This window comes from Ornithodoros turicata, chromosome 6 (assembly GCF_037126465.1).
Source record: "Ornithodoros turicata isolate Travis chromosome 6, ASM3712646v1, whole genome shotgun sequence".
NCBI lineage: Eukaryota > Metazoa > Arthropoda > Arachnida > Ixodida > Argasidae > Ornithodoros > Ornithodoros turicata.
In genome coordinates this window covers 33,926,405-33,953,712 of record NC_088206.1, presented here as the reverse complement: position 1 = coordinate 33,953,712, position 27,308 = coordinate 33,926,405, and the positions used below count along the sequence as shown (strand labels likewise).

General features: G+C 46.4%; 1 long non-coding RNA gene across 1 annotated transcript; it reads left to right on the top strand.

The window, feature by feature from the left end:
* Nucleotides 1-1,887: 1,887 nt before the first annotated feature.
* On the top strand, nucleotides 1,888-20,173 carry LOC135397839 (uncharacterized). The gene is made up of 5 exons (XR_010423794.1): nucleotides 1,888-1,928; nucleotides 9,693-9,997; nucleotides 18,500-18,614; nucleotides 18,729-18,949; nucleotides 19,414-20,173. It is a non-coding gene; the product is annotated as an uncharacterized LOC135397839 (long non-coding RNA).
* Nucleotides 20,174-27,308: the final 7,135 nt, after the last annotated feature.

Sequence of the window (27,308 nt, the reverse complement as noted above, 5' to 3'; positions counted from 1 at the left end):
TAATTCTCTGTATATGAAAACGTTTGCGCACAGAAATAGATGCAAAACTTTGCAATCTGTCCGAAGCATAGAAACCTCAAGGAGTATGCTGGAAGGAATTAGCACGGTTACGCGACCACAACGCATCGACAACGAGTGGGGTTTGTCAGGTTGTTCCACGGACTGCGTAGTGCTTGTGCGGTGCTTTCGCAGTCGACGAAATTCGTCCAGCAAAGTTCTGTCGATATTCGCCTTTCCATGATAGAAATGTAAGTGATTGCCGGCTCCGTCAGTTATCGCACTTTCCATCGATAGCGGTTGTAGACTGGCGGGATGATGCTCCTTAATGCTACGGATGAGAAAGTTTTGGGTGGACAAGCTAATGCGGACGACGCCGACGCGATCTACGCCGACGCTGTAATTGTGACTGCACGTGAGACATTGTTCTAGGGCATGTCTGTGCTCCAAGGACATTTATTGGGAGAGTTTGGACATTTTCTGATCTTTCGCCGTCTCATGGGTGGAGCCTACTTTAAAGTCATAGTCCTCGTTCCGCCCCCCACAAAGCGTGAATCCATGCAGAATCCGCTTATGAGCTATCTGGTGCGCGCCATTGTGAAGCTGTTCGCCAGGAGATGGTCGACAGCTTGGTTGTCGCACTGAATGCAGTCTACAGGAATAACCGGTTTCTGACCCACAGCCGCCTGTGATAAGGGAGGTTTTATTGCCAAGCTGAAAGAGTTTAAGGACAAAGAGTTTTCGGTTTTAGGCCTCGTATCATCCAAATGCCCATTTCAACCGACGTCCCAAATCAAACAAACGCTCATATTATCTGAAAACAAGTTTTGAGGTTCTGGGCTCTCGGTTGATCTGGGTACACGGGTAGCAGTGACCCCATATCCCCCAAATGCTCTTTTCACCCGAGCGCCCAGAACCACCAAAAGCGGGACACTTGAAAGGACACGCTCCCCCCCGTTTGTCAAGGAGAGGAGGTGGTGCGCGGTTCCTGGGTGTGCGAGAATCCAATGTACTTCCTGCAACTGATTCAGAAGTGAAGTTTGCCAAGGAAAGGTAACTATTCGAAGATATTCAATTAGAAAGAGGCATTCGATTCGCAATTCGGATACCGAAGTTCATATTCGGTTCAGATTTCCAATCGAAATTTTATGTGTTCGCCTCGATATTCGAAAAATTAGAATATTACACCCCAAATATGAAGCTCCGCCCCAATTCTCCGTTAGTCTGCGTTAAATATACTTCTCGTACGTGCTATAGCTGAATTCCATTGTGCCGATAATGCGTCATTCATTTGGTGCAAGTTAGACAGAACGTGAAGCTATAAGCCATTGAAGCTGTTCCTCTGCACCAACAAAAACACCCTCTCTTATTTATTCCGATGAAAACGGTGACTAGAATTTCAACGCAACGCACGTGTTTGGAGTGTAGCTGGAACACCTTTATCTAGAGGGAACTCGTGAATGAATTATTCCCTTCGAAGCTGACGAAGCTGGCGCCGAGAAGTCGTTCCAGGCTCGAAATAGCAGTGGGGTCTGTGTGACCGGCCGCATCAATCACATTGTGGTGGCTCTATATACTGAATGCTTCGGATGATTTCACACCTACCTGTCTCAATCCGATTCAGTCTTCGCGCGAGGAAATTCTACGAAACGACAGTTCACATCCTTATGTATCGTTTCAACAATCTATGTGTTGAAAGAAGCGAATTTTCTGTTCAGTGCCGTTTCTTACGACGTCTCCCATTGGAGGCTGTCTGTCAGCAATATCTCGTACAGCCGCCATGCAGATGTGGAGAATATAATCCTCTCCCACGCACTCAGAAAGCCACAATAAACAGAAAGCCAGCACAATTTTACGTGCCGTCGCTTTCAGTACGCTTTGAAGCACTGAGTCATCCACACCTGGCAATAACTACAGGAATCACGCTCTTGGTAAGTCTACAGTCTGTCTAGAAGGATCACCTGAACCACCATTTCTGGGTAACGCAAATACATGGAGGCGTTAAATTTTTCATTGAAGTAAAGTTAAAATCCGGGTGGGTTGGTGATTCATTCTAAAAACGATTTCAGCTCCTAGTGCAAGGGAACAAGGCATGGGGAAAAAATACATAAATAAAAGAAAAGAAAGAGAAAAAGAAAGAAAAAACGCACGGTGACAAACAGAGCACTGTTGAATGTAAGTGATCTGTTCGAAATTAAAAATTCGGAGGGGCTATTGCGCAAATTAAGGATTTTAAAGAAGTGGAAATGAAGCGTTTTTCATTGTACGTAAATGACTCATAATAATATTCCGCAAGGAGGGGGGGATACGTTTATTATATAAAAAAAAGATAGGACGGAAAGGTTAGCCACAGCTACAGCGGCTTGCTATTCTCAGGAAAAAAAAAGAAAAGAAAAAACGGAAGGGAAGGACAAACAAAAAGCAAAACAAACAAACAAAACGGAAAACAGACACGAAATTGGTCACAGTTCTCCCAGAAGGCCACAGATCCGTAAAAACGGAAGAAGTGCCTTTGTCCCCGACTATATTGTGTGGGGCCTAGCAGCGTAGCTAGGGAAAAGTTCGGAATCCTGAGGCGAGCGATACGCAACCGTAAGGAAAGACGAAGTTGGCGGTAACGGGTGCTGTGGAGCAGCAAGTGCGGGATGTCTCCTTTGAGATGACAGGTGGGGCACTTGGGTGACGAAAGGTGGCCCATCTTAAACAGGAGCAGTGGAGTACGCGCCACATTCAGTCGAAGTCTCTGGAGCAAGGACTCTTCCTCCCTGGGGTAGCGGCCTACCAGTGTGTGGGTCATTGTAGGGTCAATCGAGCGCAGAAAAGGGTTCGTCCTGGCAGCATATCGAAAAAAGGCCTGAGAGCTATTTCTGCAGTAGCGGTGAATGGCTAGCCGACAGGCAGACGGCGCAAGCAGGACAAAAGGGACAGACCCACCTGCACGAGCACACCTGGCCACATAATCGGCGAGGGCATTCCCCGAGATACCTACGTGGCGCGGAATCCAATGGAACCACACGCTTGTAACATAGAGACGACAGCGTGGCGTGCAGGCCAAGGATCTTCGTGTAGATGTAGCGGATAACCTTGGGCGAATACGACGCCGGGTCCTCCAAAGCCGACTTACTATCCGAAAGAATAGTCCACGCTCTTGGTGTCATCGAAGAGATGTCCCGCCGAGCAGATAAGATAGCAAAGGCTTCTGTTTCGGTTGATGACAGCACGGGCAGAAGCTTGAAACCACGCTGGTATACCTGCTCCGGAATGTAAAATGCAGATGATGATTCATAGGATGCCATGGAGCCATCAGTGAAAACCTCCATTCGGTTTGTGGTGCGCGGTGTGGAGATATTGCAGCGTTAGTTGGCATGCCACAACAGCTGGCTCTTCTTCGGAAGACCAGGAACGGATGTGTGCAGTGGACGCAGACTTAAGGCCTACAGAGGCAAGGTATGCGATGGTGGGGTTTGTCCTTGTAGGCGCAGAACAGCTTGGCCGTACGCCGAAGAAGGGCAATGCTGCGTAACATCACGAAGGTGGTGACATGGGTGCCGTATACGAGACAGCGTGTGTAAGGATTGGTGATTGCTTGGGTCGTGGATCGAAAAGAATCTGAGCGCGCTTCTGATGGCCAACGTAGATAGTAAAGTTCAAATGTGTTAGAAAACAGAAACGTTGGTGTTAGAGGAATGTGGAGGCACGTAGGTTATTCCCTGGCCTTTTTGCACCAGGAAATGACAGGCGGTCACGGTATAGGAATTGTTTGAGACCCACGGCGAGGATATCGAACTCACAATTGAAGAGGCCCGAGAAAGGGCAATTCAGTTTTTGGACTGAATTTCGTTTCAGTTTTGGTTTCTGGTAGTGGCCACTAAAACAGTTTTGTTGTTTCCATTTCCGTTTCCTGCTAAATTTCGGTAATTACCATTTCTCGTTTCCGGTAGCCAACCCTAGTTTTCTTTCTGGATTCTACAAATTTGTAAATCCCACTTTGCGGAAATGTGGATTTTTCACGAGCACTCTACCCAGAGAACATGCGCTAAGACAGAAAACTGTGTTTCAAATCATCACATTTTTGCAGGAAGGACACACGACCTCCTGGATATCATGATGTCCTTGTGGATGTTTCACTTGGTAAAGCCGAGTTCTTTCAGTGTACCACACAGGCAAAGCAACCATACCAAACTGTTTTCCCATCAAACAGATCAAGTAATGATGAAAGATGGAAGCATAATTTGCGCAATTTTTCTCTAAAAAAATCGGAAAAGCTGGTGCGAACAAATTCCACGGGAACGTTCGTTACGATGTTCAAACGACGCCAGATTGTGAAAATTGTAGTATGGCGGTCAGCCGGTCAGATATAAGCTCTCGGTACAGCTGATATTGATGTTTTCACTGTGTTGCACAAGCGCCAAAGACGTGCCAGGATACCAGGCGACCGCCAACGATCGGGAGGCAGACTGCCGGGCCACTATCTCTCATACACCGGTGAAAAAGGGATCGGAACCAGTTCAGTTCCTGTTCCGATTCCTGGGTGAAATACGTCGAGACGCTGCTAATCACATGACGACCGAAAGCGCGATGTGTCCGCCAACATCGTCATGTTGTGCTGTAAGGTTTGTCATAGCGCGTTTGTCCAGCGTTCCTTTCCGCGTTGTGTAGTTCGAGCGGCCGGATCGTCCGTCGCGTCAGTGGACCGTCACTCGAAAGCGCGCGCAAATCAAACAGAAGCACCGCAATGACGGCGTTCCGAAAAACAATCGCCACAGTCAACGAGACGCGCGTACGAAACAGCCGCGAAAGTGCGGGTGCGCAAATTACGCGATTTTTTTGTTTTGTTGCTGTTTTTGGTGCTAAACTAGTGGTGCAAATTATGCGATGCCGCAAAACCTTCTAGTAATATGGTATGCCGAAAAGTCTTGTGTGCCTTTGATTTGTTGGGGGTCTGCGCAGCAGGCGTGTTTATCCGAAGGCCTATTTGAACAGACAGTAACCTACAGGAACCAGGAGCTACCAATTTCACAACTGTCTATTAATATTTAATACCATGTACGCGGAATACATGGGTTTACATTTTGTAACATTGATTTTTTTTTCTGGGGATGAATATTCCCACCAGAAGCAAACCGGTTAAAACCGGTATGAACCGTTATTTTTCTTTGCTCCGGAGCAGAACGGGTACCGGATCGTTTATAACATAAGCAGAACGAAAACAGGATGGTAAACGTTTGAGTTCAACACCTTGGTGGTGTTCGCTCCAAAGAAAGATGGCACCGCAAGGATGTGCGTCGGCCACCGCCGGCTCTATGAGGGGGTGGTAAGAGATTCCCATCCATCTCCCTCAATAGGCACGATCATGTACACGTTGGAATCAGCCCGTCTGTTTACAATCTTGGACTGTAGTTGAGGATTCCTTCGGATATCGATAGTATCTGATGGTATCAAAAAGACACCATTTCCCTGTCATATAGAGGACTCTGAGTCTGTCCGGCTCCCCTATGGACGGTTCAATTACTCGGCTAGTTTTCCGCCAATCATGGACGAGCAGCTCGGCGATCCGAAGTACAACTTCTCCGTGGTTGATAGACGTAGTAATTTTGTCACGTTCATTCCAGTAACACCTTTCCACTTGAAAGTGGTGTTGCGACGTATGCAAGCAGGTGGGTTTGGGATCAATCCTCGAAAGATGCAGTTGGCGATTAACCCCATCGACCTGCTACGGTTTAAGATGGAGTACACGGTTAGTGAGAACGAGGACGAGCTGAAGGCTATCCTAGACTACCATCGCCTTCAGGTTGTAAACAGTTTGCAGAGCTTCCTTGGTATGATTGGATTTCACAGGCAATTAATACAGCGGTATGACATGAGAGAACTGATGTTCTGAGGCTGGAGCAACGTAGAAAGGACAAATAGAAACAAGGTCTCAAATTGCCTAAGAAATTAACGACGAAAGATGAAAGTCGCTGAAAAGGTTAGGTTAGATGTGGGTTCGAGTCCTACAGCTGGCTAACCTTTTCAGCGACAGGACGCAGCCATTAACCTCGCCACTGCGGGAAGCTGAGCCCTGGTCATGGGTGGGGGAAAGCATAGGAGAATGCGTCCTACTCCCCGACGGAAGCGATAGCGCTGACGTCAGGATCGTGGATCGTCAGGATCGCTTTCAGGATCGTAGCATTACGAAAGCTTCGTAAGTTGTTCCTCAGATATTTGCATGACTCTGCTTTGGCAGGTCACGGCAGCGGTGGCAAGACTTACTCTAAGCTATGTCGTATCGTGACGTGGTCAGGCACGATACAGGATGTCTTGCCGTTTAGTCGCAGCAGTACCCCAAGAACACACATGGTCCTCAGGATGTCCCCACAGTGTCATCGTGTCCTCGTCCTTCGAGGTGTATCTCCATAACGTCCTGAGGATAACACTCGCGGACTGTCCGTGAAGAGTCATTCAGGTACGTCCTGTGCCCGTCCCTGCGGGTAGCTAGGGGGACGAGAAATAGTATTTTGTTTAGTTTACCTGCTCAGTCTCCCTAAACACATTTGTTTTGTTTTTGGGCCGATCCTGGGACCTGACTGAGATTTTTCTTAAATAAAGGGTGGCCCAGCGTAAAATTCCCTGCCGCCAAAAGGAATGACTGTCTATGATACATGAACGATTTCTCGTGGAAAGAACAGAAGCGCGCGATTCTGTCGCACTACTTTTGACTTTCAAAGTTCCTACCTGAATGTCTCAAACCAACGTGAATAAGAAACATAGACTTTGGAATGAGGCAAACCCAATACTTCAATCGATTCCTCGCTTTGAGTATTTTTTCTTTGCGTAATCGAAAGAAGCATTGAGAGCTCACCCTTCGTTTTGCGTAGCAGGCTAGCAGGACTCCCGTATTTACGGAGGGACGCGTTATAAGCAACAAAATGGTGCCTGTTTCGGCTTCGGGAGAGAATTCTAGTACCTTTCGGAGTGGGTTTCTGAGTGGGCAAGCTTAAGGCTTGTCCCACCCTTACGAGGATTTCTCAGACTTAGTGTCCTTCACAAGATTCTGTTTCCCACAGGAACAACAAAAACGCTCCCACAACTTTGGTGTCATTGCAATTTGGTGCAACTTGTGTAAGCACTTGGCGGATGTGCGTGCCAGAAAACGCAAAATACATAAACCAAATCAAAGCAGATAATTGACGGAAAGCATTGTCCTTCATGTGTACTTAAACTGTCCTAAATTGGTCCCTGAGGATGGGGGGGGACAGCCTCGGGGACGTCATCTCCTATGCCAAAGTGGCAGTATTATGACATTCTGAGGATCAGATTTTGACATCCTAGGGATGCCATACCTGTCCCCATCTGACAACCTTAGGATAGCCCTGGGATGACAGTGTGTTCTTGGGGTATAGAATGCCAGAAGTCGAAACCTAGAACACCAGGATTGCTGCAGCCGGTTGTCAGTCAGGAGCCTTGGCAGATAGTCTCGTGTGACGTAATGGGGGCCATGCCCCAGAAGTCCCCGTGGTAACGAATATCTGCTAGACATTACAGGTCACGAAGTGGGTTGAACTCTATCTCATGTGGCAGTTTGTGAGCTTGGATCTGGGATGGACTGCTGGGAGTCTTTTCCCGGTTTGGGTACCCGGACCAGCTGATTACGGGTAACGCCTCGTACTTTACAAGTAAAATGTTTGTCGACAAGTGCTGGGCATCGATTATCCTACATAAGCAAACGTCCCCTTATCACACTCAGGCAAACATATGTGAGCGGGTCAATAGAAATATCAATTTTTTTTTATTTGATTCGGGTTTTATTGGCGTATCAGCTACAAAGGCCATAATGCGCCAAATACCACTGAAGACTAGTTAGTTAAAAGGTACATGTGTAGGACTAAAATGTGAGCAATTGTGCATTAGTATTTAAAATCACAGATGCTTTAAAAACCCAGTATCTTTCAAAAACCTATACACGTTCTCAAAAGGAACAATGCTGTCATCACCCAGCAGAAGCATTGGGTGGAGGGGCAAGAAGGTTCTATAAAAGGGAGCAAAATGATGTTGACGAAGATGTTGGTACGCTGGACACGTGATGAGGATGTGAATGATCGAAAGCTGTTCCCCACAGTGGTTGCATTCCGGTGGGTCTTCTCTTCGTAGAAGATACCCATGCGTCAAGTATGTGTGTCCCAAACGAAGGCAAGAGGATAGCACTTCATATAGTCGGCTGGACATACCAGGTGAACTGGAGCCTACATAGCGATTGATACTGTGTAATTTATTATTGGTTTGCTGGTCCCAAGATGTCTGCCAGTCGTTATTGATGCATCTTTTTAGACATAGTTTGAGGTCTTGATATGGAATTTCGAAAGGGGTTATGTCACTTGTTAGAGCAGCCGTAGCAGCATGATCAGCTCGCTCATTGCCAGGTATCCCAACATGACTGGGTACCCAACAGAAGAGTAGCTGATAGGCCCTATTAGCTATAGTGCTTGCCAGGCTCCTTGCACGAGCAACTACCAGGTTTTTAGTGGGGTGTATGTTACAAATAGCCTGCAGAGAACTGAGAAAATCTGTGTGTATTACTCAGGATCTTATGTGATTTTGTAGGATGTAGTAGAAGGCTAAAATTATTCCATACACTTCAGCAGTAAAAATAGACATGGTGCTCTTTAGACGGTGTGAACGTGTAACTATTCCAGTAACCATAGCACATGAAACCCTGGTATTTGGTTTTGATCCATCAGTGTAGAATTCAATATGGCTGCCAAAGGTTTCATTTAGGTGCTCAAATTCCTGTTTCAATACAATGCTTGGCGTATCACGTTTGTCGAATCTGGTCAGTGATTTATCACATTTTGGATAAGGTTACCATGGTGAGATCTTTTTGCTGCACCCAAGGATCATTGAGTTATATTCGGAAAAGCCATAGTAAAAATCAAGTTTTGAAATGACATTGCAGACATAGATCCGGTGTAATGTATCGCGATCTGCGCCCCATGATCGGTGTGAGAGTACCTTTAAAATGTTCAAAGACTTAGTGCATTTTGTCTTGAGAGTTTTCAGGTGAGCTAAGAAAGGCAGTCTTTCGTCGAAAATGAGACCGAGGAATTTGTGGTCAGGTTTCACGCTTATACTTTGGTTGGTTGGTGGGCTCTGGGAACATTCCCCGAACCTTCGAGAAACGAACACAAACTGTCTTGTCGGGAAAGAACTTGAAGCCATTTTCCTGAGACCATCTAACCAGCTTATTTATTGTTAGCTGTAGCTGACGTTCGCACACAGATAGGTTAGAGGAGCAATAAGAAATCTGGACATCGTCGACGTATGGCGAATACTTGATTGATGCAGGGATAACACTTGCTATAGAATTCATTTTCAAGATCAAAAGGGTCACGCTAAGTACGGACCCCTGCGGGACACCATTTTCCTGGATGAATGGACGAGATAGTGTTGTCCCAACTTGTACCCTGAAAGTTCTCCCCTGTAAGAAATTGGTAATATATTGGAGCATTCTACCACGTATACCAAGTGCATGCAAGTCTCGAAGGATACCATATCGCCATGCTGTATCGTATGCCGTCTCTAGATCGAAGAACACAGACATGCTGTTTCCTGACGAAGGCTTCTCTAATAGTATTCTCCAAACGCAAAAGTTGGTCGACTGTTGAGCACGCAACTCTAAAGCCACACTGATATTTATCTAAACAATTATTTTCTTCTAGAAAATACATAAGACGGTTATTGACCATGCGCTCAAAGGTCTTCCCCAGACAACTTGTCAGCGCTATGGCTCGGTAACTGCACGGCTGCGAGGGATCTTTTCCTGGCTTCAGCAGTGGAATTATTATTGCCTCCTTCCAGCCAGAAGGGAGAACACCTTCTAGCCAGACAAGATTAAAGAAATCCAGGACAGACTTTAATGAAGTTAAAGACAGTTGTTTAAGCATGGCGTACACTATGCGATCAGGTCCAGGTGCCGAGTTTTTAGGGGATGACAGGGCCCTTTGCAGCTCCGCCATTGAAAAAGGTGAGTTGTAACCACACCTCTCATCTAACCCACTATCAAATGTTTGTCTTCCAGCAGATGATTTAATTTTTAAGAAATCTCTGCTGTAATGTGATGAACTTGAAAATTGTTGAAAATGTTCCCCGAGGGCATTGGCCTGCTCCTCCATACTTTGACACAATTTAGATACCGTTTATTTGTAGCAATGGTACACAGAGGCTTGTATAGTCGCCCTTTATTTTCTTTAGTCTGTCCCATATTATTTTTGATGGAGTTGTAGCATTTAAGGAAGATACGAAATTTCTCCAAGATTCTTTCTTTGCTTGCTGTCGCGTCCAACGAGCTTTCGCTCTAGCTCTCCTGAAAGCAATTAGGTTTGTTGTAGTGGGGTGCCGTCGAAAGACACCCCACGCCCGGTTTTGTTCTTTGCGTGTGCTTCCACAATCGCTCGTCCACCAAGGCTTGGAGCGCTTGGGGAGTCGGCCAGATGTTTGTGGAATGGACTGTTCAGCGGCATTTATAATTGTATGAGTGATCAGCTTATTTGCCTCCTCAACATTCAAACCCTGAAAAGCAGAAGACGGGAAACTCGCTTCTCTTTCAAATATTTCCCAATTTGCCTCTTGTAATTTCCACCGTAGTGGACGTGTTCTCATGTTGTTAGTGTGACCACAAAATTTAATGAGCGTAAAATGGTCGCTACCTCGGGGATTCTGTTCGACTGTCCAGTCAAGAACGTGGAAAATGGATGGGCTGCATAATGAAATGTCTATGCAAGAAATATTTTGTGTTGAAGAGCTCACATAAGTAGGTAGCCCAGTATCCAGAGGGACAGAGTGATCCTGAAAGGAGGACCCTCTCCAACATTTTCCCCCGTGCATCTAGTTTGGAACTCCCCCACAAAGGATTGTGGGCATTCAGGTCGCCTAAAATCATAAACGGCTGGGGGAGTTGATTGCATAAGTCTTCGAAGTCTATTTGCTGTATTACCACTGATGGGGGAAGGTACAGTGAACATACCGTGAAAGTCCTGTCGAGGCATACTTCGACTGCTACTGCCTCCGAGTCTGTAACGAGTGGAAAGTGTTTTGCAGGTATGCACTGTGGATGGGCTACAGCCACACCACCAGATGCACGTGCGCTGTCTGTGCGGTCCTTCCTGAAAATATTATGTCGACGGAAAGTTTTCTTCGTGTAGGTGTGTTTCTTGTAGGCAGAAACAGACAGCTGTGTACTTTTCAAAAAGATCGTGTACATCATCAATGTTACTGTAGAGGCCTCGACAGTTCCACTGAAGGAAAACCTGTCCCATAATTACAATGGAAATAAGGAAGAGCAAAGGGACTCTGCACGTTGTGTGTTAAGGGAGTGTGACCATTGGCGGGGGAAGCCTCTGTTTCTCCTTCGACTTGCCTCTACCGGGACCTCCGTGCTTATCGCTTTGCTCTCTGGTCCAGCGTATTTGGAAGACTTGACGACGATTTCTGCGACATGCAGTCATCGTCGTCAAGCTCCATTGAGTGTATGGCAGTCCGGGATGAGCTCCTAGTGAGCTCATCCCAAACTGAAGGTGCGCCATCAGCCTCCGTAGAGATTGTGGCGGGAGCCGGCGCAGGGGAACTCTCCGCAGACTTTTCTTGTGTTTGGGGAGTGTGGAGTGGAGGCCCACAAGTTTGGGTCCCCACGGATACTCTGAGCGATGCCACTCCCCGACGCACCGCTTCAGAGAAAGATCCTTTTTTCTGAAACTCCAGTTGTGTTTTCGCTGCTTTGTATGTCAGCTGCTGTACAGTTTTAATTCTCAAGATTTCCTTCCCGTCGCTAAAACGTGGGCAACTTCTTGGATAGGATGGATGATTGCCTTCGCAGTTGACACAACGGAAAGTGTTTTTACAGGACTCTGGAGTATGGTCAGTGCCATCCCCCGCGCACTTGGGGCAGATCAGGTGCCCACGGCATACTTGAGAATGGTGGCCAAATCTCGGGCACTTGAAACATCGACGCGGGTTAGGTATATAGTGTCGGACATGGCAGTTTACATACCCAGCCTTTATTTCTGTGGGAAGCGTGTGCAATTGGAAGGATAAGATTATGTGCCTGGTCGGTATTTCTTTGTTTTCCCTGCGGATGGATATCCGCTTGGCACTGATGACCCCTTGGTCTTTTAAACCCACCTCAATCTCTGTTTCGGAGCACTGCAGTAGCACCTCAGTAGATATAACGCCTCGGACTGTGTTGAGTGTGCGGTGTGGAGTCACTATAACTGGAATTTTACCAATTTGTTTTACTGACAATAGTGCTGAGCTCTGCTGCCTGTTCTGGACCTCAATGTGGATGTCACCAGTTCTCCATCTTTTTTTTTTTTTTTTTTGCACTGGACGCTTTACCAACTACTTGTTCTAGAGTTTTAGCGACAAGAAAGGGAGAGATAGTAGCTAGTGGTTTTGTCTCATCTTCAGCATGAAGGATCAGTATCTTTGGGAACCACGGTTCTGGAGAGGAACTAAAAAAACTGCAATGTTTGCACTTCGGTGCGGTGCCTTTTGTGGCGCCGATCATGTTTTTTTAGGGTTTGAGTTATCCATAAAGTGGGGGAAGTGATTCGGTGCAGAAGTGTGTCACCCACCATGGAGCCCAACAAGGGAACGCGTCCCACACGTTAACATTGCCTCTGCACTATACCCGAGTGCAGTTTTCTAGGGAAGAAGTACTGCCCGAGGTTGACCCTTGCCGCCAAAGAAGGTGAAAACAGGAAGAAGTGGGCGGAAGGAGAGACAGAAAAAGGAAATGAAGAAAGAGATGGTGACTAGCTGAATAGTCCTGGCCGGGCCTTCCAGGACCACCCGTCTATGGGAAGCAGGGGCCAAAGCAGTGTGTTGTTTTCCCGGAGGGGCCCCGAGGGGTCCAGACCAACCTCCGAGTCCACTCAACTGCCAGGATCCCCCTTTCCCCAGACACGGGAAAGCCACGCACAGCTATACGTGGAGGTCTCCCTCCTGCGGCGACCCAACCATGAATGCAGGAAGGGGCTATTGCGGCTGCTGCCGGGCGATGGGGGCGCCCATTTCCCGACGCCAGAAATATCAAAATTGTGGTGACACTTACCACCATGCATAATGATTGGGACAACAACAACAATAAATTATGGCGATGAGATGGGGTGTTTGACCGCGGTAGTGCGGTACCCTACCCAATTGCAGGGGAGCATTATGTGAAGATGATGAAGGAAGGATGAAAATACAAGTAGGAACTTCAGCGTCTGGAGCAATCCAGTGGACGACAGGAAGTCAATGAACAGGTGAAATCATCCGACGATGGAGCATAGGGTCTTCATAGGGGCTAATGAGTGCAGCTAAGGTGAGCAGCCTCTTGCTGATACGGACAAGCTCATAGCACAATATCCACCTTTGCGGGCAGTCGAGTGCACGTTCCATATAAGAATATGCTGGGTGGTCTCCACGACACAGCAGGTGGAACAGAGGCTTGTGTCACAGCATCTGATCGTGCACTTGAACGTTCAAGTCTATAAGTAACTGGTCTAAGTTGCGCACTCATGCGGCAAAGCCTATCCCATCGGTCCACGAGAGAAGCTGCAAAGCCCTTCGCCACGTCGCCATGTGGATGCGTTCGCCTCAGGGCTAAGCCTTCTACGCAGTATTCTACCTCGCGTCGACCCTTGTTGTACTCGGATGCTTGCGTCAATCGCGCGACCTCAAGATTCTCACGTGCACAAAGAACTGCAGTTGAGAGACTGTTGCGAATGGCATCCGCATAGCATGCATTCGAACGACGTTGGTGTTCCCTCAGTGTTCGTAGAGTAGAAATGCTATTTCTAGTCCAAAATTCAAATGGGCAGGGGTGAACCCAATGGAGCTATTTTCCGTCGTGCGAATGGCCAAGCCAATCTCTGTTAGACACCGTCTCAGTCTTTCACAACCAGATATCCCAACTTCCTCTGCGTGCCTCGGTGGTCTACACCGGTTCACGGGCTGCTCTGCAGTGTGTGGCAACCATGGGGCTTCGTGTGTCGCTAGCCTAAATCGTGGTAGACATTCTCCACCAAGTTCAGCGTCTACATGGTGAAGGTCATCATGTATCCCTGCCAGTTCCGGATTTAGGGGAGGGCAGACGGGGCACTTGCCCCGGGGCCCCCACCTCAAAGGGGCCCCCACCAGTAAAGATCTCGTGGAAGGGAAATGTGTTTTGCATGCCTCAAACGCATCCCTGAAACGGAAATTTTGCAAAAATGTCTTCCGTCCATGCATATTGACCCCGAATAACACATTGCATAGACATAGAATACACGACAGAGCCCCCACAGCACAGCGTCCTGGGGCCCCCACCACTGTAAATCCGGCACTGATCCCTGCAGTGGATTCTAGGTCGCTGCGGTTTAAGGGGCAACGAGGAAACTGCCAGGCCAGCAACGACTACCCCACGAGTCCTCGACAGCCGTCCACAGAAGGACCCTACTAACTGTGTGACTTCAACGATAAGTAAAATCTTGCAGCCAAAGAGAGACACAACGATAGAAACACACAACAGCGGAACTGCAGCGCTGTTCCTCTCTTTGGCTGCAAGATTTTACTCATGGCCAACAATGTACCAACTACCCCAGATTTCTACCTTGGCGACTTCAACCCTTGGCAGCAACGGCGCCGGAACATCACGGCTCAATCTCTCATACATTCGGTAGACCCGGCCAAATTTGTCGTTTTCTTTCCCTGCCCGTCTATTACGCCATTTTACCTCCCTCCTGCGTAGACTACGGCTCAATGTGGCTTTCAGCCTGCAGTTCAAGTGCACGATCACATGCTGTGACACAAGCCTCTGTTCCACCTGCGGTGTCGTGGCGACCGCCCAGCATATTCTTATATGGAACGTGCACTCGACTGCCCGCAAAGGTGGATATTGTGCTATGAGCTTGTCCGTATCAGCAAGAGGCCGCTCACCTTAGCTGCACTCATTAGCCCCTATGAAGACCCTATGCTACATTGTCGGATTATTTCACCTGTTCGTGGACTTCCTGTCGTCCACTGGATTGCTCCAGACGCTTAAGTTCTTACTTGTATTTTCATCCTTCCTTCATCATCTTCACATAATGTTCCCCTGCAATCAGGTAGGGTACCGCACTACCTCGGTCAAACACCCCATCTCATCGCCATCATTTATTGTTGTTGTTGTCCCAATCATTATGCATGGTGGTAAGTGTTACCACAATTTTGATATTCCCGGCGTCGGGAAATTGGCGCCCCCATCGCCCGGCAGCAGCCGCAGTAGCCCCTTCCTGCATTCATGGTTGGGTCGCCGCAGGAGGGAGACCTCCACGTATAGCTGTGCGTGGCTTTCCCGTGTCTGGGGAAAGGGGGATTCTGGCAGTTGAGTGGACTCGGAGGTTCGTCTGGACCCCTCGGGGCCCCTCCGGGAAAACAACACACTGCTTTGGCCCCTGCTTCCCATAGACGGGTGGTCCTGGAAGGCCCGGCCAGGACTATTCAGCTAGTCGCCATCTATTTCTTCATTTCCTTTTTCTCTCTCTCCTTCCGCCCACTTCTTCCTCTTTTCACCTTCTTTGGCGGCAAGGGTCAACCTTGGGCAGTACTTCTTAGAAAACTGCACTCGGGTATAGTGCAGAGGCAATGTTAACGTGTGGGACACGTTCCCTTGTTGGGCTCCATGGTGGGTGACACACTTCTGCACCGAATCACTTCACCCACTTTATGGATAACTCAAACCCTAAAAAAACATGATCGGCGCCACAAAAGGCACCGCACCGAAGTGCAAACATTGCAGTTTTTTAGTTCCTCTCCAGAACCGTGGTACCCAAAGATACTGATCCTTCATGCTGAAGATGAGACAAAACCCCTAGCTACTATATCTCCCTTTCTTGGCGTTATATCTAATGAGGAGCTACTGCAGTGCTCCGAAACAGAGATTGAGGAGGGTTTAAAAGACCAAGGGGTGATCAGTGCCAAGCGGATATCCATCCGCAGGGAAAACAAATAAATACCAACCAGGCGCATCATCTTATCCTTCCAATTGCACACGCTTCCCACAGAAATAAAGGCTGGGTACGTAAACTGCCATGTCCGACCCTATATACCTAACCCGCGTCGATGTTTGCCAGAGATTTGGCCACCATTCCCAAGTATGCTGTGGGCACCTGATCTGCCCCTAGTGCGCGGGGGATGGCACTGACCATACTCCAGAGTCCTGTAAAAACACTTTCCGTTGTGTCAACTGTGAAGGCAATCATCCATCCTATCCAAGAAGTTGCCCACGCTTTAGCGACGAGAAGGAAATCTTGAGAATTAAAACTGTACAGCAGCTGACATACAAAGCAGCGAAAACACAACTGGAATTTCAGAAAAAAAAAGGATATTGCTCTGAAGCGGTGCGTCGGGGAGTGGCATCGCTCAGAGTATCTGTGGGGACCCAAACTTGTGGGCCTCCACTCCACACTCCCCAAACACAAGAAAAGTCTGCGGAGAGTTCGCCTGCGCCGGCTCCCGCCACAATCTCTACGGAGGTTGATGGCGCACTTTCAGTTTGGGATGAGCTCACTGGGAGCTCATCCCGGACTGCCACACACTCAATGGAGCCTCACGACGATGACTGCATGTCGCAGAAATCGTCGTCAAGTCTTCCAAATACGCTGGACCAGAGAGCTTCTTCCCAAGGGAAGGAGCAAAGAGAAAAGCACGGAGGTCGCGGCAGAGGCAAGTCGAAGGAGAAACAGAGGCTTCCCCCGCCAAGGGTCACACCCCCTTAACACACAACGTGCAGAGTCCCTTTGCTCTTCCTTATTTCCATTCTAATTATGGGACAGGTTTTCCTTCAGTGGAACTGTCGAGGCCTCTACAGTAACATTGATGATGTACACGATCTTTTTGAAAAGTACACAGCTGTCTGCTTCTGCCTACAAGAAATACACCTACACGAAGAAAACTTAAACCCTTTCCGCCGACATAATATTTTCAGGAAGGACCGCACAGACAGCGCACGTGCATCTGGTGGTGTGGCTGTAGTCCATCCACAGTGCATACCTGCAAAACACTTTCCACTCGTTACAGATTTGGAGGCAGTAGCAGTCGAAGTATGCCTCGACAGGACTTTCACGGTATGTTCACTGTACCTGCCCCCAGCAGTGGTAATAGAGCAAAGAGATTTCGAAGACTTATGCAATCAACTCCCTCAGCCGTTTATGATTTTAGGCGACCTGAATGCCCACAATCCTTTGTGGGGGAGTTCCAAACTAGATGCACGGGGGAAAATGTTGGAGAGGGTCCTCCTTTCAGGGTCACTGTCTTCTGAATACTGGGCTACCTACTTATGTGAACTCTTCAACACAAAATTTTTCTTGCATAGACATTTCATTTTGCAGCCCATCCATTTTCCACGTTCTTGGCTGGACAGTCGAACAGAATCCCCGAGGTAGCGACCATTTTACGCTCATTATTAAATTTCGTGGTCACACTAACAACATAAGAACACGTCCACCACGGTGGAAATTACAAGAGGCAAATTGGGAAATATTTGAAAGAGAAGCCAGTTTCCCATCTTCTGCTTTTCAGGGTTTGAATGTTAGGAGGCAAATAAGCTAATCACTTATACAATTATAAATGTCGCTGAACAGTCCATTCCACAAACATGTGGCCGACTCCCCAAGCGCTCCAAGCCTTGGTGGATGAGCGATTGTGGAAGCACACGCAAAGAACAAAACCAGGCGTGGGGTGTCTTTCGACGGCACCCCACTACAACAAACCTAATTGCTTTCAGGAGAGCTAGAGCGAAAGCTCGTTGGACGCGAAAGCAAGCAGAGAAAGAATCTTGGAGAAATTTTGTATCATCCTTAAAGGGACTCTGACCAGAAGTTGTGGGAGCTCTTTCATACTTGCAGTCGATAGAGCACCCAACACGGACTCTCCATGCGAAAATTCACGCATTAAAACCCCACAGTTTCTCCAAACTCGAATTTTAAACATTGGACTTCATCCGAGTAGAGCACGCATAGCGTCAAACCGAGAAAACATACGTTTATATAGAATATCCACCTCGGCCCACCATCAACATGACGTCAACATGAGGGCCACTGGCAACACCCACAATTGGCTCAAACGCGTCACATGGTCACACAAAACTCTGTCAATTCCCTCTATGAAATGTCATTTATATGTTAATATGTTTTTGTTACAGAGTCTCAAAAAGAAAAATATACCTGGCATTTAACACATGCAGTAGGTTTTGCGATTGCTTTTTCAATCTGCGTTGATGATGTCTTGCGTTCCATATGGTTCCGTATCCGGTCAGCTGTAATGGCTGCCATATGACGAGCTTGCGAACTTGTGTGATTCCCGGCTCATCCTACCTTTCTCGGGTCATTGTATTTGGTGTTGGAGTTGCTCGCCATAACCTGAACGTTTCACCTATCATTGCGGCGTACTGTTCTTGATGTGCTGCAAAGCAACGAACCGCTACGACAGTCACTCGCCTCAGCGAAATTCTGTTTGCTGCATATCAAAGGAGCATCGGGACCTGATGATGTACTGCAAATGCTGAAGTTGAATTCTTTGAACCTTCATCTAAAGAAACAAAGTGTGCTCTCGTGTGGTTCTGACGGAAAAGCAGTTTCAACAAGGTTAGCGCATTTATTTTTCAGTTACAAGTCCACGCACTCAAAACAATACAAGTGCGTTCGATCATTCTAGTAGCTGTTCTGTAACACGTATGCTTTCTTATACGTACCCCACAGAACCCTCCGCTTCAGGAACCCAGTTATACTTTATGTGACCCATCTGATGGCTCCTGACTAGGCTATGCCGCTCTGAAGCATTGAGATGGCGAAAGGTCGTGGGGTCTGCACCTCTGCACATCGAAAGATGAATCAGTCATTCCACACTGTGCTTACTGGCTTTGCATCGAGTCTAACAAATCCGACATGGCTGAACTGCCTTTTTCAAGTTAGTTTGAAATGTAAGTATGTGTTATGTTGGTTTCACATATCCCCACCACATATTGAGTCTGTATATCGCTGTACTTTTGATGCTATAGCATATCTACGTACAATATTATTGAACACCTAGTGTGGAAAACTCGACACCAGCCACACAATGCAAACAATTGTTTATGCCTTTTCTTCCACTGATTGTTTTTATTATATTATTTTAGTATAATCATCTGATTTTTAATAGTCACAATTTTCCCATGGTTATGGCGCACTATAGCCTGAGTTGTTTATGCGCCATTAAAATTGAATCATCATCATCATCTTTAACTGCCATTATTCGATTGAAGTGTCATGTTTCAGTTGGATACAATGATGTGGCCAGAGATAGTTTTTCCTTTCGTTCCGGAGTTGCTCATTTCAGAAGAATAGTCACTGTGAAGTTTGTTTTCGGAAACATTAAGAGGGCTAACACCAAACGCTTTTCTTTCAGAGCATCCCTTATGCACCTGCATTTCAATTAAGATCTGTGTTACAAGAATGACAGACCACTCAACAGTGATGAACAACAGTGATGAAAGGTGGAAGTGCTGGAACGAAGATGCGTTAATCTGTGTGAAAGGTGCTTTGTATGTGTCTGAGTCATGGCCATAAGTCACAAGCTAATTTCTGTCCTCATAAGAGGTGTCAACTATGCTCTTTCTATCTACTAACCTGCTCCACTTTAGGGTTCCCTGTAAACTAATGGAACACATCATACACCAGCACGTTGTTAACCACGTTCAGTCTATAAATTTCTTTTTTTAAATTCCAGCATGGCTTTAGAAAAGGGTATTTAGACAAAAGTAACATAATTCGGTCACAGCATTTTAAACTGTCTTGATTTCTGGGTTCACGTAGATGCAGTATTTTTTTTATTTTGTGAGGGCTTTTGGCACTGTGTTTTATGCTTGCTTGTTGGCCAAACTAGACCCATTAAAATTTGATCTTGCTACCATTAACTGGATATGCAGTTTCTTGACTAACCGCAACCATGCCAACAATTCGTGAGGACAACCTATCATATCCCCACCATGCAGCATTCCTCAGACTACATATGCATCACATTTTAATCAAGTGTTAAGCAAGGCCTTTAGGTGATCGGTCTTGTATAATTACACGTCCCTCCGTTATTTAACACCACACGGTTCTTCAACCTGACAGATAAATAAATATATTGCCAAGTAAATTGTTTACAAGGCTAATTACCCCATTTCACCACATTAACGCAAACAATTGTTAGAGTAGTGGCCCAGGGTATGAAGCTTGCCACTAATCATCATTCAAACAAAGTTTGTAATGTAGAAACCTTTACTGAAAACACCGACTTAACACAACAATTGAGAACAAAAAGAGTGAACGTTTCGTCGCCTATCCGGGTGGCATCATCGCTACAACAGAGAACAGTCACAAACAACATCGACGGAGTCAAATCAGTGGTGTGCATTCCTTTCATCCAAGGTGTTGATAGGCCATTTGAAGGGAACTCTGCCCATCAGGCATTAAGACTGTGCATATAAAGTTAAGTGCACAAACTGTGACACAATCTACATTGGCAAGTCAGACAAAAGACGTGGGAAAAGACTAAAAGAGCACACAAGGGACGTTCCCAAGGCTTCTATTGCTACTGAAACCAGGACCAAATTAGTCTACTATTGTTGGCCTGATGAACATGTATTAAATTTTGATGGTGCGGTAACCTTTGCACATGACTAGCGATGTGGCCTTAGAAAGTGCTTAGAGTCCTGGTTTATCGGACGTGATGCATCAGCCTGTAATTCAAACAGTGGGCCCCTATCGGATGTGTAGATGCCCTCTTAGATAAGTAGGCTGAGGTGCATGTCTTTGGCCCTTGTTTTACTGATGATGCCACCCAGATAGGCGGCAAAACGTTTACGCTCCGTTTTTAGTCGTTATGTTAAGCGGTGCTTGCAGTAAAGGATGCTACATTGTAAGGTCGTCACCCGGCGTTTGGAATATATTTTCAAATAAAGTTGTTGTTTTACAAAGCTCATTACATTGTAGAAATCATTCTTGTTGCCTATTGTATAGGGGATACCATTCTTGCAGTCACGTGGAGCACTGAAGGGCCAATTTCAAAAGCAAAGGCAATCTGATTTATTTTCTTGCCAACATGGAACATCGTACGCACAAAGTAGCTCCATTTCAGGAGCCTGAGAACACTCAAAGCAACTACTGTGCTAGAATTAGATATTGTCTGCAGCATTACATACTTGCTTTTGCTAGGGCAACTAAGAAGGGTGGATAGAAAGAGACAATGACAACCTGTTTCCACAGAAGACACTCAGATTCATAACAATTTCCTGCAAGAGAGCTAAGTCTTTTCCAGATTACTAGAACACGGGTACCGGATTGTAGATAACAAGAACTCATACACCAGAGCTCAGTGTTGCACACACCCTGCTTTCCATCAAAAGTGTTAAAAGGCGTGACCCCCTAAACCTGCACAAAATTTCTGGAGTGTCTTCGCTGGGCACTGTCGCTGTTCTGGATGCACTGCCTGAGGGAACTCCAGCATGCTTTCCCAACATGAATGGTCGCAACTTCTACGAGCAGTGTTGTACTTACTGAAAGCAATATGAAATGCTGTGCCTTGACAGGTTATGTTGATATCCTTCTTAAGACCGTAGAGAGATGTTGCTTGCTGCCCTTATTCCAAATCGCACTATCAGAAACAAAGCCCACTTGCCACCAAGCCGATGAGTATTTCCTCACAGTCAGGGCAATCAAGGGAATCAATCACTGATGCTCAGAAAAGCTGTTTTCTATGTGGATCTCATCCAGGACAGAGACATGAGTAGCCCCAAGAAAGCAGGTCTCTTTGAATTTAGATGTTCAGCTTTTAATTTCCTCCTTCCCCCTTTTTTATGTAGTACCTGATTTAGCCTTGTACAGCTTTGGAGATTGAGGATGTGGAGGTGATGTAAGATGTGGAATTAGCCTTTAGGCACAATGAGGCAAAGTGTGACAACAAACCTTCTGAGAATGTTTATGTGTCGTACACACAGAGAGAATAGGTATTACAATAGATGTTACACCTTTTTCTGGTTTTGATATTTATTTATTCATGAATATACCTCAAAGGCCCTTGCGGGCATTACATGAGGGGGGACAACATGGGTCACTTAACAAATACAGAAGTTACAAGGAACATACATATTTGAAAGACAGACGCTGCTTTTCATTTCTTCATCAGTTTTGCTCAAGAAATTGTAGCAACGGTACACAATGTCACGACGAAAGGAGTGCTCACCTACCCTTCCGCAAGACTCATTAAAAAGGACACAACATACTGAACTGATGAACCATGCATCATCCTGAGAGCTATAAGTAATCCTAAATACAGATGCTGAATTAGTTTAAATGCGATATATATGCGGTGTTGGGTACTTGAAGCCTGTGGCACTTTCTGTGTGGAAGGCTCGCCAGATCCTGTTCACTGCACAGGCTGGGATGACGATGTTCTTGTTTTTCCCAAGCTTGTGGCAAAAACACGTTGCGAACTGGCGATATGCAGTATATCCATATCGTCTACGCAGATGTACATAAAATATAGTTTAGGCAAATAGGCAACCGGTCACAGTACAGGGTGTGTGTCGTGGCATTTCTACATGTACTTGAAAGCAGGCGCGGATCTAGGGGGGAGGGGGGGGCAGGGGTCCAGACCCCCCTAAATTCCAGACTTGAACATAGGGTTCAATGGACCAATCCCAGCATGCACCTGGCACTTGTCCATAGCGAACCCCCCCCCCCCTTCAGGAAAAATCCTAGATCTGCCCCTGCTTGAAAGCGACTGCAATTTATCTGCACACGCCCTGTATATCACTACACATGCTGTATTTAGAAACTTTTTTTACTCCTCAGTGAATCGAAAGTAAGAACACTCAATATCGCTAAAAGCCTACGCTAAAAACATAAACACAGGGCAATACACAAAGAGGTGATTTAGGACATATCACCTTGACAATTACACAGTTGCCTAATACTGCTTTTCTCCAGTTCACAGTTCTGTATTATGTCGTCTTTTATGTGGTGCGCCCTGCACTGGAGTTTTTAGCGACCTTAATACAGGACCAAACCAGTTTTGAGCGCCCAAATTTTAACATCGTTCGACAGGGCCAAATGTGACTTACTTGTGAATATGGTCGCTCATACGTTCGCGCTGCCCACGGAAATCAATATCCACCTTAGGACAGTCGTATTGAGGCATAGAAGTTACAAATCTTCGTGGGTTGTAATGCACTCATATTGCTGTCATTCGGCTGCGCTTTCGAGCTCCTTGCAGCACAAGCATATTCGACCTCCTTCGGCAGTATGACACACCAGTCGCACCGGCACCTTAAACAGGAAATACCCATTAAATATGAGGACACAAAATTTCTGAGAACACGTTTACATGTTTGATCACAGTGTGCGTTAAAAAGCTCATCGCTTACCTGTCTGTCGAAGACAGGCGACTGATATCCTGTTTGCTTCTTCTGTAACCAATGTTCGTAGAGCGTTGACTTTTGCTCGCATTTGCGGCATCGGCGACGTTTCGAAAGCGAGGCTTCCGAACTGTTCAGCACACAGAATTTCCTTCTCGATCGCAAAAGGTCAGAAAAAAGTTCCGGGCTCGAAGTCTCCGCATTCCTTGCTTCGACGTCCATATTGAAGATCGCTTTCCGGATGCCGCCGCTCTCACAAACTAACAGCAGAACTTCCGGTCCGGGCGGCCAATGAAACATGAACCTCATGTTTTCGTCACGCACACGGAAATTGGCGGATATCCACTACAAAGAGGCTAGATTTCGGCGCCGATTGCGTGAGTTGAGGAGGAAAAGCCAAGCGGGTTTTCAGCTCCCCATTTGGCAAACTTTGCCGCCGCGCACAGCCAAAATATTTCGCGTGTAGCTTGGAGGCATATTATACCTTGGTAATAGATGCAAACGAAAGATTTGTTGAACTTCTGGTCAGAGTCCCTTTAAATGCTACAACTCCATCAAAAATAATATGGGACAGACTAAAGAAAATAAAGGGCGACTATACAAGCTTCTGTGTACAATTGCTACAAATAAACGGTACCGTGTGTCAAAGTATGGAGGAGCAGGCCAATGCCCTCGGGGAACATTTTCAACAATTTTCAAGTTCATCACATTACAGCAGAGATTTCTTAAAAATTAAATCATCTGCTGGAAGACAAACATTTGATAGTGGGTTAGATGAGAGGTGTGGTTACAACTCACCTTTTTCAATGGCGGAGCTGCAAAGGGCCCTGTCATCCCCTAAAAACTCGGCACCTGGACCTGATCGCATAGTGTACGCCATGCTTAAACAACTGTCTTTAACTTCATTAAAGTCTGTCCTGGATTTCTTTAATCTTGTCTTGCTAGAAGGTGTTCTCCCTTCTGGCTGGAAGGAGGCATTTATAATTCCACTGCTGAAGCCAGGAAAAGACCCCTCGCAGCCGTGCAGTTACCGACCCATAGCGCTGACAAGTTGTCTGGGGAAGACCTTTGAGCGCATGGTCAATAACCGTCTTATGTATTTTCTAGAAGAAAATAATTGTTTAGGTAAATATCAGTGTGGTTTTGGAGTTGCGTGCTCAACAGTCGACCAACTTTTGCGTTTGCAGACTACTATTAGAGAAGCCTTCGTCAGGAAACAGCACTGTATGTCTGTGTTCTTCGATCTAGAGACGGCATACGATACAGCATGGCGATATGGTATCCTTCGAGACTTGCATGCACTTGGTATACGTGGTAGAATGTTCCAATATATTACCAATTTCTTACAGGGGATAACTTTCAGGGTACAAGTTGGGACAACGCTATCTCGTCCATTCATCCAGGAAAATGATGTCCCGCAGGGGTCCGTACTTAGCGTGACCTTTTTCATCATGAAAATGAATTCTATAGCAAATGTTATCCCTACATCAATCAAGTATTCGTTATACGTCGACGATGTCCAGATTTCTTATTGCTCCTCTAACCTATCTGTGTGCGAACGTCAGCTACAACAAACAATAAATAAGCTGGTTAGATGGTCTCAGGAAAATGGCTTCAAGTTCTCTCCCGACAAGACAGTTTTTGTTCGTTTCTCGAAGGTTCGGGGAATGTTCCCAGAGCCCACCCTTTCTATGTGCAACCAAAGTATAAGCGCGAAACCTGACCACAAATTCCTCAGTCTCATTTTCGGCGAAAAACTGTCTTTCTCAGCTCACCTGAAAACTCTCAAGACAAAATGCATTAAGTCTTTGAACATTTTAAAGGTACTTTCACACCGATCATGGGGCGCAGATCGCGATACATTACACCGGATCTATGTCTCCACTGTCCTTTCAAACCTTGATTACGGTTGTGTGGTGTATGGGTCAGCGCGACCTTCTACTCTGAAAATGTTGGACCCTGTACATCACCTGGGACTGCGCCTGGTTCTTGGAGCGTTCCGGACCTCGCCAGTCGAGAGCCTTTATGTAGAAGCCAATGAGTGGTCTCTCGAAAGAAAGCGGTCCTACCTGAGTACGTCATATGCATTAAGGATTAGAGGCTACCCACAAAACCCGGCAATCTCTGCTATAAGAGACACACAATATAAACAGCTCTTTTTGAACAGACCTTCAGCGGTATTGCCATTTAGTATGCGCATGTCGCAGGAAATTGAGCACCTAAAGAAAACCTTTGGCAGCCATATTGAATTCTACACTGATGGATCAAAAACAAATACCAGGGTTTCATGTGCTATGGTTACTGGAATAGTTACACGTTCACACCGTCTAAAGAGCACCATGTCTATTTTTACTGCTGAAGTGTATGGAATAATTTTAGCCCTCAACTACATCTTAAAAAAATCACATAAGATCCTCAGTAATATACACAGATTTCCTCAGTTCTCTGCAGGCTATTTGTAACATACACCCCACTAAAAACCTGGTAGTTGCTCGTGCAAGGAGCCTGGCAAGCACTATAGCTAATAGGGCCTATCAGCTACTCTTCTGCTGGGTACCCAGTCATGTTGGGATACCTGGCAAGGAGCGAGCTGATCATGCTGCTACGGCTGCGCTAACAAGTGACATAACCCCTTTCGAAATTCCATATCAAGACCTCAAACTATGTCTAAAAAGATGCATCAATAACGACTGGCAGACATCTTGGTACCAGTAAACCAATAATAAATTACACAGTATCAAGCCCTATGTAGGCTCCAGTTCACCTGGTATGTCCAGTCGACTATATGAAGTGCTATCCTCTTGCCTTCGTTTGGGACACACCTACTTGACGCATGGGTATCTTCTACGAGGAGAAGACCCACCGGAATGCAACCACTGTGGGGAACAGCTTTCGATCATTCACATCCTCATAAAGTGTCCAGCGTACCAACATCTTCGTCAACATCATTTTGCTCCCTTTTATAGAACATTCTTGCCCCTCCACCCAATGTTTCTGCTGGGTGATGACAGCTTTGTTCCTTTTGAGAACGTATATAGGTTTTTGAAAGATACTGGGTTTTTAAAGCATCTGTGATTTTAAATACTAATGCACAGTTACTCACATTTTAGTCCTACGCATGTACCTTTTAACTAACTAGTCTTCAGTGGTATTTGGCGCATTATGGCCTTTGTAGCTGATGCGCCAATAAAACCCGAATCAAATAAAAAAAAATTGATATTTCTATTGACCCGCTCAGATATGTTTTCCTGGGTGTGATAAGGGGTTGTTTGCTTATGTAGGATACTCGATGCCGAGCACTTGTTGACAAAGACTTTACTTGTAAAGTACGAGGCGTTACCCGTAGTCAGCTTGTCCGGGTACCCAAACCGCGAAAAGACACCCAGAAGTCCATCCCAGATCCAGGCTCACACCAACTGCCACATCGTTCAACCCACTTCGTGACCTGTAATGTCTAGCAGATATTGGTTACCACGGGATTTCTGCGGTATGGCCCCCATTACGTCACACGAGACTATCTGCTAAACCTCCTGACTGACAACCGGTTGCAGCAATCCTGGTGTTCTAGGTTTCGACTTCTGGCATTCTATATTGCTGCGACTAAACGGCAAGACATCCTGTATCGTGCCTGACCACGTCGCGATACGACATAGCTTAGAGTAAATCTTGCCACCGCCGCCGTGACCTGCCAAAGCAGAGTCATGGAAATATCTGAGGAACAACTCACGAAGCTGTCGTGATGCTACGATCCTGAAAGTGTTGAAACCGACCGCCTCGACGTCAGCGCTATCGCTTCCGCCGGGGAGTAGGACGCATTCTCCTATGCTTCCCCCCCCCCCCCCCCATGACCAGGGCTCGCCTTCCGCAGTGGCGAGGTTAATGGCTGCGTCCTGTCCGAACA